This window comes from Nyctibius grandis, chromosome 6 (assembly GCF_013368605.1).
Source record: "Nyctibius grandis isolate bNycGra1 chromosome 6, bNycGra1.pri, whole genome shotgun sequence".
Lineage (NCBI taxonomy): Eukaryota > Metazoa > Chordata > Aves > Nyctibiiformes > Nyctibiidae > Nyctibius > Nyctibius grandis.
The window spans coordinates 17,417,025-17,429,466 of NC_090663.1; positions in this window are offsets into that span (position 1 = coordinate 17,417,025).

A 12,442-nucleotide genomic window follows, 5' to 3' on the forward strand; every position below is an offset into this window, starting at 1 on the left:
GCCTCCTAATAAAGCCCTCAGAAACTAATGGAACATTTAGTGTGTTTGCATTGAGGAATATTTGAGAAACAGCATTTGTTTCAAACGGTGTTACTAACTCTTTGATCAGTTTTATACACTAGAACCATACAGGCGTATTGTTTGGATTTTGAAACAGAAGTGTATGATTTACATTTTGTGATTTTTCTTGAAAAAAAAATTTGAACTACAACTTCATTGAAGAGAATTGGCTTATCAAAACTCCAACCTAAAGCTGAGTTAGATAGTTTCAACTTATTTTTCAATAGAGTAATGAACAGCTGAAAACTGCCTAGTTGTTTTATTTTCATGCTTCCATTCAACTTCTGCAGGTGAATACTGCTAGAAACAAACAGTACTCACTCAAGTCGAGTTTCCAGATCATCAGTTACTATCCTTAACTGTCTACACAGTGATGGTCATTCCCAACACGTTTATAACTCCCCTAACACAATGTGACCTGAACTGTAGGACAGTGGTTGGCTTCGACTCAGTACAGTTACAGTTATCAAATAACAAATACACCTGCTAGTGAGGGAAATGCATTCAGAGCACATCCTCCAAACATGTGACCAGTGCTGAATTTCATTACATTTTTGAGAAAAATTTCTAGGCCAGGACTGGGCAACAGATATACAGATTGATGTGTTTTGTAGTATGTTGATTGAATGGAATGAAAACAGAGAAAACATGCTTTTTCAGTACTTGCCCAATCTGAATTCTACTGTTAGCTTTCTGCTACAGCCAATGAACACTTCTGCCAGATGAAATGAGGAGCTCCAGCACAGTACTGCTGACACAACCAGAACTTAACTGTTAGATATGATTAATGCATACTTTACCTCACCGAAGTGGTACAATCATTTTTAGACTGCCATACTAAATTTGGTCCCATGGTACATCTGGAGCAGACTTGCCTTCTCACGTCTAAGGACACTGAGAAATAGAATCATAGAATCGTTTTGGTTGGAAAAAGACCTTTAAGATCATCAAGTCCTACCATTGACCTAACACTGCCAAGTCCACCACTAAACCATGTCCCTAAGCACCACATCTCCATGTCTTTCAAATACCTCCAGGGATGGTGACTCCACCACTTCCCTGGGCAGCCTCTTCCAATGCTTGACAAAACTTTTGGTGAAGAAATTTTTCCTCATATCCAATGTAAACCTCCCCTGGCACAACTTGAGGCCGTTTCCTCTTGTCCTATCGCTCGGTACTTGGGAGGAGAGACTGACACCCACTTCGCTACAACCTCCTTTCAGGGAGTTGTAGGGAGCAATAAGATGTCCCCTGAGCCTCCTTTTCTCCAGACCAAACAAGCCCAGTTCCCTCAGCCGCTCCTCATAACACTTGTGCTCTAGACCTTTCATCAGCTTCGTTGCCCTTTTTTGGACTCACTCCAGCACCTCGATGTCTTTCGTGTAGTGAGGGGCCCAAAACTGAACACAGTATTTGAGGTGTGGCCTCACCAGTGCCAAGTACAGGAGGACGATCACTTCCCTAGTCCTGCTGGCCACATTATTTCTGATACAAGCCAGGATGCTGTTGGCCTTCTTGGCCACCTGGGCACACTGCTGGCTCATATTCAGCTGACCAGCACTACCAGGTCATTTTCCACCAGGCAGCTTTCCAGCCACTCTTCCCCAAGCCTGTAGCAGTGCACGTGGTTGTTGTGACCCAGGTGTAGGACCCAGCATTTGGCCTTGTTAAACCTCATACAATTGGCCTTGGCCCATCGATCCCCCTGCAGAGCCTTCCTACCCTCAAGCAGATCAACACTCCCGCACAACTTGGTGTCATCTGCAAACTTACTGAGGGTGCACTCAAGGCCCTTGTCCAGGTCATTGATAAAGATAAAGAGAACTGGCCCCAACACTGAGCCCTGGGGAACACCACTTGTGACCAGCCACCAACTGGGCTTAATTCAATTCACCACAACTCTTTGGGCCCGGCCAGCCAGCCAGTTTTTTACCCAGTGAAGAGTGGGGTCATGAGGTCAGGAAAGAGGAAGACATATTCTTTAATGGAAAAGACTTAGATTTAAGAATTCTCAGATATACGTTAAAGAAGAGAAAAAGTGTTCACTGTATTATCTGATTATTATTAGCTCTGGAGAGCTGTATGTGACTGTAAACTCAACAACTTGAGACAACTTTTCAGTCAAAGTAAATTGTTCTACAATTTATTAGGCAAATATTAGCTAACCCTGTTCAGAAAAGGGTCTGTTCTAATTGCTGCCTTGAAATGAAGCTGCACACGCAGCTGAGGCAATACTCACTAGTGTGCTCATGACAGAGACGGGAATTAGGAGTTGTTCAGTTCTTACTATGATTGCTCTTAATAAGCCTGTATAATTATATGGTAATACCATGCAAAACTGCTTCTGTGGGTTCTCTGCAGTAGAGGAGCATTTCAGCCTGGGAGAAAACGTTTAGTTAAGGTAGCAAGTCTCCTTTTTTGCATTGCAGTCCTGCCAGTCTCACAATACTCACACTTGCTGTATTTCCTAAGGCTGGAACTCCTGGGGCCTTTTGATTGTATCACAATCTGCAATTTATGTATTTATTTTAGACAAAAAGCCTCCAGCTCCTAGTGGTACAGACAAAAGCTTCCAAAAAAAAAAAAAAAAAGATGATGTCCTGAAGGTCCAAGAAAAGAAAGTGGTATCCAGAGCTTTTTGGTTTTAAAATCTCATGGTGATATCAATCACGGTGCTTCAGAGAGGGGTGAACCTGCTCAGAATTTTATCCATGGAGAATGGATAATCCTGAAGCCTAGGCTTGAAACACCTTTGCATATTCCCTTGATCAAACCCAACACAATGACAGTAAGACAAATAGTTTCCTTTGCTTCAGGGAAGTGCTGTTCTTTAGGATGGACCAGCACTATAGGTCCTTCTGGCCTTGTTCCTTACTATAAAACAGATTTTGGGTCAGTGAGCTAGATTCCCTGTACTTCATTACATGAATTTCTTAAGTGGAAATAGTCTTCTAGTCCCTCTGTGGGATAAAGTGCTGCTGTGAAGCTTAATGGAGATTTATTGTTTTTGAGATTATTGGCTGAAATGTGAAAGCGTGGTATTATATTTGCACAGGGATTTATTGCACGTTTTAAAAAGCAGGAAGGATTGTGGCTTAAGTGAAAGCTATTATAGAATTTGGGGTATACATTTTAATATGTATATCACTTTCAAGCAGACACAAGCTTTTATGTAGTGCCAGTTGTTTGCTAGGGGAGTTGCCTAGGGGGAACTATAGCATATTTCCTAATTAATTACTTCAGATTAAAGGTATCTTTAAATGTTACTGCATTGAAGGGCAAGCTATATTGGTGCTTTCAACTTACAACCTAGGAATTACTAATTGAATTTGTTTTAATTAGGAAAAGTCAGCTAGAACCGAGGAGCTGCCCCACATCATTTTGAAGATTTTTGTAAATTGCAGTGCCCTGGAAATCGCTATCATATGCCTTAAAAAACAGTGTGAGGTGGGTTTTGTGGAGTTTGGGGGGCTTTTTGGTTTTGCTTTGTTTTTTAAACAAGTATTTGACTTTTGTCTATAACATCTAATGAAAAAAACTAAAGTGGGGTCTTTACACTAAATTAGCACTATATAAAATACATTCATCGCACAGGAGACCTGTCAGGGTGAAGCGTGTCTCTGATTCTTTGTGGTCTGCTGGTATTCCACTGAGAGCACAGGCACAGGGACTTAACTTCTTCCCTGAAGTGTTTTATTTCAAGACTCATCCAAAAATATAACATCCAAATCTTTGACACCTCACTGGAAGTGTAAATGTAAAGATCATTGAAGTGCAAAGGAAATCAGGCAAAGCTGGCACCTTTCATCTCTCCCTCACAGCACTACATCTAGGATTTCACACCAAGATAGCGACATTGTAAGTGGAGCCAATATTGCACCTTAATTGCCTGCTTCAGGTCTTGGAAAAAAAGTGACTTTTGATTATCTGTAATCAAGGCATCAGGGTCCCAAAGCAAAACCATTAAGCCATATTTATGGCTGTTACACCTTCATAAAGAGAAGCGACAATCTCAACAGAACATGCAAGAGATCAGTTTTCTGAAAGTATTCAGGTGCCTAAATAAAATTAATTGACAACTAAATCCTTTTAAAGTCTAGTGCAGACTTCGTGCAGTTGGCCATGCTGCTACATGGGAAATGTCCAAAGTTTATGCTGACAGAGACAACTTAATTAAAGATTTGCTTTATGAACTATAAGATACATTAATAGGAGCATAACATGGAAGGGAAATCATTATTGTGTTGTTTTTGTTCCCAGTGAAGCCTCCACAGCAGGACTGCCTCCACTCTTGGGGACGACACTTCAAAGATGCAGACGAATTATGGAGAGTCCAGAGGAAAGAGCATTAAGCTACTTTAGTCTAGAAAAAAAGACTATCAAGAAGAGGTATGGTAACAGTCTTCCACTCAAAACTATTGTTATGAAGAAAGTGATTCATTGCTCGATCTATCTGCTAGGGTAAGGAGAAAGGAAATGAACATATTGCAGCTTTCCTCTGTTTCTGCTCTTAACAGGTAGCCACCAGATTACAGATGGTTTAAATTGCTGCTCCAATATCCTGCCTGCAAGTAAGGATTCACTCCTTGTTTCAGAAAATGACAAATGCCTCACCAAAAAACCATTTCACAGTCATCACTGCAAGGAAAAAGCAGCAGGGACTGTGACTTCCAGCTGGACGTGATAGAAGGGCTCCTGCCCAGGAGATGGGGTTTCTGTCAGCACCCAAGCCCCAAAGGCACTGGCAAGGCACAGACTCAGCCAAGAGTCACTCACCAAGTGACCCCAGCTGTTCAATTAAGATATTTTCAGGAAAGGCTTGAACAAGAGACAAAGTAGTGGTGATGTTGCTTTAGACTTGTGAATCCTAATCCTGCTCAAGGATTCAGTGAAGCCAAATGCATTCCGGCGACAAGCGCACAGATATTACCAGGATGGCTTTGTCACCCTCGGCCACGGGGTGACGTTGCATGAGCTGTTGAGGAAGGCTGGAATCTTCTTCATGAGGAAAGCCTCTTTGCCTGCCAGCTTGCCAGGATGGGGAGGCTTTAAGTAAGATTTGGGAGGAAAAGTGCAACAGGAGTCCATTGGTAAGCAGTAACAGCTTGATCTGGACTAAAGTCCAAGAACCAGAAAAAATCAGGTCCCTATTGTAAATCGAAGGGAAGGACAGGAAATCCTTCCACTGAATGCTGAATTTTAGATGCCTGAATACTGCCTGAGGTGCACGCTGCTTCCTTTCCCCAAGCTGGCAAAGGAGAGGGACAGGGGCAGAGCTGCAGCCCTCACCTGGTGTTTGAGGGTCATGGTGGGACACTGCCTTGCCTGGCTGACTTTGACAGGACTTTGCTTTCTTGTTTCGCATCACTGGACATTAGGATATCACAAGACACTTCAGAGGTTTATCTCATTTCTTCCGTATTCCTCCTTAAGGTAATTCAATAAACATTGATTCTGGTGGTAGGTTAGCACTTCCCTCCTTTGGTCCCTATAGGTACTTGAAGGCACATTAGTAAGGCACATTATGAGAGCTTCTTATGAGATTAATTTCAACCTTCTGTGTGGGAACACCACATGAAGACAAAGCACAGCGGTACAAACTCACTGTTCTCCCTACCAAATCTACCACTGGCAGTTTCATGGGGACTCACCAGGATCCTGCCAGATCAGTACTGAGCTATGCGAGATGTTTTCACTCAGCTTAGGTCTTATCCTGGGCACCAAAACAAAACAACTCCAAAAGTGGCTAACAGAGTCGTTAGCAGTTTTATTGTGATTTAAAAGCGCAATCTTTAGAACAGGCAAAAAAAGGAAACGATAGATCAAACCAACTGCAGTCTTCCAGAATTTTTCTGGGCAAGTAATCAGATTTGGGGTTTGTTCTTTTTAGTGCTTGAAGAGCAGCATGATGATGAATGAAAGCTAACATAAATTTGTCAGATCATTTCAAACCAGTGCATTTCCCTTCAACAGTGCAATACACCATAAGGTGAGAAGCAGCGGATATCACATATGTTGATTTTCATGAGGCTTTTCATACTCTCTCACATGATATTTGCAGACTAAGGAAACATAGTACAGATTAAAATTGCTCGGAGCAGTTGACAAAGCTTGTTGGGAAATCCTGCTTGGGGAGCATTTATCACTAGATCATCATCACACGGCAGTAAGATTCTGCAGAGGTCTCTTCATGCTCCGTTGCCATTCAGTGTGTTTAATCAGTAGTGTTGTGCTGGTGCCAGAGAAAGGTAAAGGAAGGGCTGTGAGTACACTACACAACAGGAGTTCAAAACAAACCTGTCTAACCACAGAAACAGATGGTAAAAAAATTAAACTGAAGCAGCTCTAATACAGGATTTTACATTTTGGCAGCACTACACTCCAGCACAAGTGCAGGCTTGGGAACAATTAGGCAGAAAGTACACACATCTTGCAGTGCTTTCGGACTCTCCTGGGTCAGAAGTGGCATCAACTTTTTAAGGGGTAAATCCCATCCCAGGATATTCCAGTACCTGAAGGGGGCCTACAGGAAAGCTGGAGAGGGACTTTTTACAAGGGCAAGTAGTGACAGGACAAGGGGGAATAGTTTTAAACTGAGAGGGTAGGTTTAGATTAGATATTAGGAAGAAATTTTTTACTGTGAGGGTGGTGAGACACTGGAACAGGTTGCCCAGAGAGGCTGTGGATGCCCCCGCCCTGGAAGTGTTCAAGGTCAGGTTGGACAGGGCTTTGAGCAACCTGGTCTAGTGGAAGGTGTCCCTGCCTGTGGCAGGAGGGTTGGAACTAGATCATCTTTAAGGTCCCTTCCAACCAAAACCATTCTATGATTCTATGATACAGCAATTAAAAGCTGGCTGCTGTAACCCTCAGGCTCAACTCAGCTGGCTAGGAAGGCATCAGTTGGCGTTCTGTGACCAGGACAAGCATGGGACAAGCTGTCCACAGAAAGAGAAGCTGAACTCATTGGGGCTGTTTAGCAAAGGGGCCTGAAGGGAAACCTGAAGCAGTCTCAGCTGCCAAGGATGTAAGAGAAAAAGAGGGAGAGAGACGACGAAGTGAAATTTATTCTCCATGCCCAGGATGGATAAAAAGTAGGGGATTAATAAAGATTTAAATCAGACAGTAGGAAGCTTCCTACAGGTAACAGCAACACTTGCAGTGTACATATTTACTGTTCTAGAAGGTTGTGGAATCTCTGTCAGGTAAGACTGAGGAAGATATTAAGCAAATATCTATCAGGAGGTACATGAATTGGATGCTGCCTTGGACAGGACCTGAGCTAGAATAAGTAGCTCTATCCAGATTCCGATATGATGAAACAGGCTTGATTAACAATGTTTAAAAAAGTAGACAAGTAAAACAAGCGAGTGCAGTGGTGAGTACTGGAACAAAACAGGCAGAAACCAGCTGAACAGCTCTAAGGACAAACCTCGGCCCTGGCATCAAGCTGCTCTCCCCTGCTCTTGTAGCAGGGAACCCAGCCATCAGTCCTGGACTACGTGATGAGTGCCAACAGAGAGGAACAAGGAGGAAACGACAGCAGAATAAAACCAAAAAGACCCAAATTATGACACCGGCTTCCCAAAGTACAGGCAGCTGCTCTAGCATAGACTCTCTTTGCTGATAGCTTAAAAGCTGTGACTGTTGTGTGTATGCATGGCTGACATATTGGGCCAATGTGTGGCCTCATAAGGCAAGTAGTTTAAGAAACTCCAGTAGTGGATGGGCTGGAGCTGCTGTACTTTTAGGATAACTCTTCGAAACGCCTCCTTTGGTTTCTATGAGGAACTGGCTGGAGCTCAGATGTTCTTATCCCCATCTCCGAGAGTGTATGCCAGGCTGCTCCTGTCACACACAAACCCACTCCATTTTACATGAGGCAAGTGGAATGGAGCCTGTCCGCCTTCTTCCCGATTCTCTCTGGATGCGAGTGTACTGTTGACTTATTACATGCGGTCAAGTAGGAAACTTCTGTACTGTGATACAAAGGTGCATTATTTACAGTTACAAAGAGGGCTTTGACAAAGGCCTCCATTTTCTGCTCTGATCTCTGTGTGTAATCTACATCCAGGAGAGCCTGTCAGAGTTCACATCAGGCCATAGACTCATCTTGGCACCCACCCGCAAAGAGAAACCATACCTGGCCAAATTCCTGAGCAGCGTAACAAAGGAGAGGAAATATCTGCTCTCATAAAGTGCCCAAAGCCAGCACCCCCCACCCCCACCTAGGTCAGTGAGCCAAGGATGACATCGGTCCACAACAAGGGTATTTCTTCTCATCTACATACTCAGATCTTGCTCTACAAGGGCTTCTCATCTGGTAATCAGAGAAAATGCTGCTCCAAGGAAGACCTTCCCCAAGTCCTGAGCACGTACCTTTGCAGAGGCAACTACATGCTTTGAAGACCTGGTATCCAGCCAGGGGAACAAAAGCACTCAGTAATTAGCATTACAGCCGAATTTCATTCTGGGACCATTAAGTTGATTTGAAGGAGTGAAGCTGACAGTCAAAGTGACAAAATGGCATGGCTTAAGAGTGTGGAATGATTGAAAAAAGACTTTACCCTACTTTGTCCCTACCACATAAACACACACAAATGTATCTCTGGCAACGTGCACCAAATGCATGTCATTCCTACAGTTATACTTCATGTATGAAGTTCTGCATTTGCAGAGGCTATTTTCAAACATTTCATTTTTTTCCCCACTGTTATTATCATTTCATTATTTTTTCCAAAGTTATTTATCACCCCCCTCCTCCCCTTCTTTTTTTAAATAAGTAAAATTGTATATATATTCTTTGTAGATCATTAGCAACCACATAAATGACAGAGGCTTTCAAACCCCCAGTCTGCTGAGCATTACCCCATGGTGGGCAGAAGGAGAAAATCACTGATTATTTTTTCAGTGAAAAACATTATCCGGAACAACTTATCTTCAAGACACTAGGAAAGACTTTCAAATGCTCCACAATATGCTAACCAGAATTAACAGGTTTCACATGGCTTTTATGCCACAGCTTCTCATTAATTAGGGAGCTCTGGTTTATGGCCTTTGCAGGATTGTATTTGAAGGTTACCAGGTGTCCTCGTACTCATATTACCCAGTAGTGAAATCATAACACTGATAATTTGATACCCATCTCACTATTCACCACAGGCTGCTGACAGCTACTTGGAATATTATGGCAAACTCAAAGCCAGCAATTGTCTTTCGAGGAAGAAAAGATAACTACCATAAAAATAAGATAACCAACATTTTTTAATAGTCCAGGAGCCCTTCCCTTCTCCAGTTAAATTCCAGTGAGAATATTTTCCTCTACATGCAAGATTTATTCAGTCTTTTGTTTTCAAAAAAGAAGCTGGATTATGGCCTGGATGAACACTGAAATAACCAATGAAAATCTGACATGCCCCAAATGACAGCAAGAACAGATTTGAGACCCAGCTCATTTCCTTGGTGGTTAAAACTGTAAAGAGAATTTACAGGGGAACTGGGGAACTGCAAGACCTGCAAACAGAGCACACCATGTATTGTCTCCTACTCACAGGGCTCGTTACCACAGCTTGGTTACCACCACACCAGAGATGAAACAGAGGTTATCGTGCTTCTTACAGTGGTTATGTGAAACTACGAGGTTTGTATTTTTATTTCTTAGGGTTTGCAGTTTGGTTAGCATATCAAGAGCTCAGCATGCCTCAGGCACTTTGGGACAAAGCCCCACAGATGCAGCAGGATTTGCTCTCCCTCTCTTCAATGCTGCAGTCATTTTAAGTAATTAAAGACAATTCAAATTTTTAGATCAGCCTAATAAGTGGGTTTTCTGCTACCGTATTAAGGACATTGTCTCAAATCAGCAGCTAGGCTAATCCTCAATGCAGGATTCATTGTCATTACAGCTATGCCTTGCAGGAGTCCAAAGGGCACGGAGTGTCAACTGACCTGAAAACAAGGTCCCATGGTTTTGAGGTTAGATACATATACACATCATACTTCAAGAACTGTTTCCAGAAGGGACGAGTTTAGCACAGCTCCTCTGCCTTGGCTATAGAAAGAAGTTGCCTGATGGCTATATTGCTGCCTTTAACTAGAATGTCAAGTTCAAATCAAATCTGCAGGATAATTTTGGACTGTCAGTCAGTCCTGTCACCAGGACTGTACTTGCTAGCATCAACTCAAATAACCTTTCTGTACCAAGCCTAAGAATGTGCCGTCCAGTGCTGGGTTTTAAGTTTCATTGCCGCACTTCTTGGTCAATTAGAGGCATCACTTCCCAAGACTCCACAATTCCACTTCTCTGAATTACCTCTTTTAAACTCTCAGCAAACAGGTGATTCCTGAGCTACCTTGAGACTTACTTTATTTTCAGCAGGAACAGAAGATATAAGTGTGCCAGGACTGGACATCACAGGGACACACTCTTTCTGATATTCAAAGCCGTCAACATACATAGAAACATAGATGGGAAGAAGCAATACCAACGTAAGACCTGAGCCTTCCTTGAACACCAAAAACTGCTCTATTAAAAATATACTTATCTCGCAACATCGCTCTCGTATCACTAAGATTAATAAGTAATTTCTGATATAAAAACATGAAAGTAGTAAAAAACAATATAACATATAATACATGCAATGTGTTTGCCTATTCAATACAGGATTTATTTAGCAAAATTTACAACAGAACTGCACCAAAGTCACTGTAAAAAATGATAGCACACCCAAGGCAGTGCTGCTGCAAATCACATCTTTGTACTTTGTCAACTCCTCTCTCTCCTGGATGCTCAACACTTTCTACAGTTCATCTGTAAGACAGAACTGCTTCCAATTAAAAGTGAATGCTTGACAGCATTTACTGCAAAGTAGTAAATCAATGGAAGAAATGACAGTCTACACAGCCTAAAATGGTAGCTGTGAGGTACAGGTGGGCAGCATATTTACAACAAGGGCAGATTTTAAAATCCGAGGTAACTTCATTGCAAATGTGGTAACAGTGTTTTGGGCAAAAGAGAAATATTTTTAAACCTATTATCATTTTGGATTTTTCTGTTATTAGAGCTGCAAGCTCACTAAAGTGTTCTGTAATATTATATACTAATGATCCACCTTACAACTCCTCTGTTGGCAGTGTTTTTTCTGAATCAGAGTATAACACATACTGAAGTCCTAAGAGAAGTTTAGCTAGGCTGAGGCTTAGTTGGCATGGCCAATGAAAAATACTGTTCTCTTAGAGAAAGAGACATACCGAAACGATGTGTTAGGTGCTTTTGACCACCTTCATAATCTAAGCATCTCATACTACTACATATAGAAAAACTTCCTTGAGATAAAGACCGTCCCATTGCACTGCTTTCACAGTGTGTGTTACAGCCCCCTTTGCTAGCTGCTCAGTGCTTACACAAAACTATTCCCTTCCTTGGAGTCAGCAAAATTAACATAGTCCAAATTTCTAAGAAAGAGCAATTACTCTGAAGAATTTTTAAGAGCAAACTTTGTTTAGTAACTGTGAACAGCATTTCTGAAGCCATGATTACCCAAGACTGACACAGTTGGTACAACTCCAAGTTTACTCACAATGGAGCAGTCCAGTTTGTAAGACAAAATGTTGCAATGTTTTAGGAGTTTCGCAGAGTTTGATTACATTTGTGCTATAATCAAGTTGCATTCATCCTTGCTTACCACCACCAAATAAATTCAGAATTGTAGCCCAACAGCTGAGCTGGCGTAACAGCCACAACTGTGCAAACACTGGCTTTAACAATGGTGACCTTAAGAATTCTTCTGACTTACAAAAACTGACCTCTAAATGAATATTTCAAATATAGAAAATTTTGCACTACAAAATCAAACAAAACAAAGTTGCAAAGTTTCAACAAACTCACTCTAAGTTAAGAGGCAAGTAAATTAACAGCTTGCTTGTGATTATAAAACTACTTTGCTTGAGGGGAAATTCTACTCAGCTGATGAACATCTGAAAGGCTTCAAAAGACTATTTAATTAATCCTATGGAAAACATGGTTGTTCCTTAATGCTCCCATAATGAATAATACTAATTATGAATATACACTGTACTCAGTGTGTGCTTTTGGAATTAATTTGGCAACTGCGACTTCAGTTGAAATATCACTGCTTGCACCAGAACTATCTAGATGTTATTTTTGGAGGGATTTATGAATTGAAGAACTCAATTTATTCACTGCTTAACCTCTGATGCCCTTATTTATTGCACGGTTAAAACAGGAACTTTTCAAGAAAACCTAAAGAAATAAAGAACTGCATCTATAGATGAGAAATTTGGTGTCGCTGTGGTTTTTTGTTTCGTTTTGTGGTTTGCTCCCCCTCAGCCACCCCTAGAGTTCTGAGAGGACCACACAGGGTCAGAG